General features: G+C 39.1%; 1 long non-coding RNA gene across 1 annotated transcript; it reads right to left on the bottom strand.

Moving 5' to 3' along the window:
• Positions 1-420: 420 nt before the first annotated feature.
• LOC118492269 lies at positions 421-2,109 on the bottom strand. The gene is made up of 2 exons (XR_004892917.1): positions 1,976-2,109; positions 421-709 (listed from the first exon to the last, which is right to left on the bottom strand). It is a non-coding gene; the product is annotated as an uncharacterized LOC118492269 (long non-coding RNA).
• Positions 2,110-2,379: the final 270 nt, after the last annotated feature.

The raw sequence follows: 2,379 nt of genomic DNA, 5'->3' as shown, positions 1-2,379 counted from the left end.
TGTTTGATTCTAGTTATGTTACCTGAAATAGACGGACTACCTAGGCTTTTGTTGGTTCAAATTGTGATACAAATTCACAAATAACTAACATTAACTACTATATTGTAAGATGTACAAAACATAGTCAAAAATTTCCCAAACAGTCTTAGGTTTGTAAGAGTCCTTAATCTTGAATTCCTAAGGTTTGGAACTGAAATTTGTCACAAAATAAAGGATTTCCTTCAATTAGTTTCTTAAGTTCAACCAGCATCATACCTCGAGCAGATTTAGTATCTCCATATTTGGATAATTGTTCATTCTCCCTAAAGTAGTGATCTATAAAAGTCAGTCAGCAAAGGCGCGATAGATGATGCTTAATACAAAAATTAAAGTAAGATAAATAAGTTCGTTTACAGACAAATGGTTACAAACAAATCAATCGAGTCGTTAATCAAACGATTAAACGCATAAACAAAACAATAAATATGAATTTGTACATTCTGATACATATCTACTTAGAGGTGGCAGTTTTTTTATTTTTTTATTAACCATGCCGCTGCGCTCGTTGCGGCTGCCCTCACCGCGCCGCTGCGGCTGCACTTGTTGCGCTCGCATGCTCACTGCACCGATCAAATTTTAGTAAGGTACACGGATGGTAAGCCAGAGACAACTGAGGTGATGGCACCAAGCAAGAATGACACAGTGCTGAACACTGCTGTTCCCTATTACCCTGCATATACCAAACAAACTTGCGATTAGTTTATGCACAGCTATTCATAATCATTTTATCATGAAATAAGGATACCTAAACAAATGTCTCGCTCGACCAATAGTTTCCCTTGACGCATTATGCAAGGTTCGCTCGGTCCAAGAACTCAAGCAATTGTTTTCTATGTTTTTTAGGGGGAAGATGGGTGCTTCTCTCCACATGGCATACAAGACACAGGTTATTGGCGGAAGCCCGCCAAATTTAACATATAAAGTTTTTTTATATGTTAAATATGGCGGGCTGCCGCCAATAACCTGTGTTTTGTATGCCCTGGGAGAGAAGCACACATGTTCCCCCTAAAATGCAAAAAAAACATTTGCTTGAGTTGTTGGACCGAGCGAACCTTGCACAGGCTCAGTTTTTGCATCACAGCCTCAAACACTTTCAGTTCAGATAGATTACACAGGCTCAGTTTTTGCATCACAGCCTCAAAACACTTTTACTTCAAACAGATTAAGAACACAAGCTCAGCTTATGCATCATAGACTCAACACTTTTAGTTCAGACAGATTAAGAACACAAGCTCAGCTTTCGCATCACAGCCTCAAACACTTTCAGTTCAGACAGATTAAGAACACAAAATCCGGAGTACACAACAAGAGTAATTTGCCACTAAACTTAAACAACCTTTAAAGCATGATGTACAAGTGTTTTAAGCACAAGAAACACATATGTAACCTCACAGGCTCAGCTTATGCATCATAGCCTTAACAGTTTCAGTTCAGACATATTAAGAACAAAGCTCAGCTTATGCATCATAGCCTCACAGGCTCAGCTTATGCATCATAGCCTCACAGGATCAGCTTAATACAAAAATTAAAGTAAGATAAATAAGTTCGTTTACAGACAAATGGTTACAAACAAATCAATCGAGTCGTTAATCAAACGATTAAACGCATAAACAAAACAATAAATATGAATTTGTACATTCTGATACATATCTATTTAGAGGTGGCAGTTTTTTTATTTTTTTATTAACCATGCCGCTGCGCTCGTTGCGGCTGCCCTCACCACGCCGCTGCGGCTGCACTTGTTGTGCTCACTGCACCGATCAAATTTTAGTAAAGTACACGGATGGTAAGCCAGAGACAACTGAGGTGATGGCACCAAGCAAGAATGACACAGTGCTGAACACTGCTGTTCCCTTTTACCCTGCATATACCAAACAAACTTGCGATTAGTTTATGCACAGCTATTCATAATCATTTTATCATGAAATAAGGATACCTGAACAAATGTCTCGCTCGACCAATAGTTTCCCTTGACGCATTATGCAAGGTTCGCTTGGTCCAACAACTGAAGCAAATGTTTTCTATGTTTTTTAGGGGGAAGATGGGTGCATCTCTCCACAGGGCATACAAGACACAGGTCATTGGCGGAAGCCCGCCAAATTTAACATATAAAGTTTTTTTATATGTTAAATATGGCGAGCTGCCGCCAATAACCTGTGTCTTGTATGCCCTGTGGAGAGATGCACCCATGTTCCCCCTAAAATGCAAAGAAAACATTTGCTTGAGTTGTTGGATAGATTACACAGGCTCAGTTTTTGCATCACAGCCTCAAAACACTTTCAGTTCAGATAGATTACACAGGCTCAGTTTTTGCATCACAGCCTCAAAACACTTTTAGTT

Source organism: Helianthus annuus, chromosome 5 (genome assembly GCF_002127325.2).
Source record: "Helianthus annuus cultivar XRQ/B chromosome 5, HanXRQr2.0-SUNRISE, whole genome shotgun sequence".
Taxonomy (NCBI): domain Eukaryota; kingdom Viridiplantae; phylum Streptophyta; class Magnoliopsida; order Asterales; family Asteraceae; genus Helianthus; species Helianthus annuus.
The sequence above is the reverse complement of the archived record's forward strand: the minus strand, read 5'-3'. Positions and strand labels throughout refer to the sequence as shown.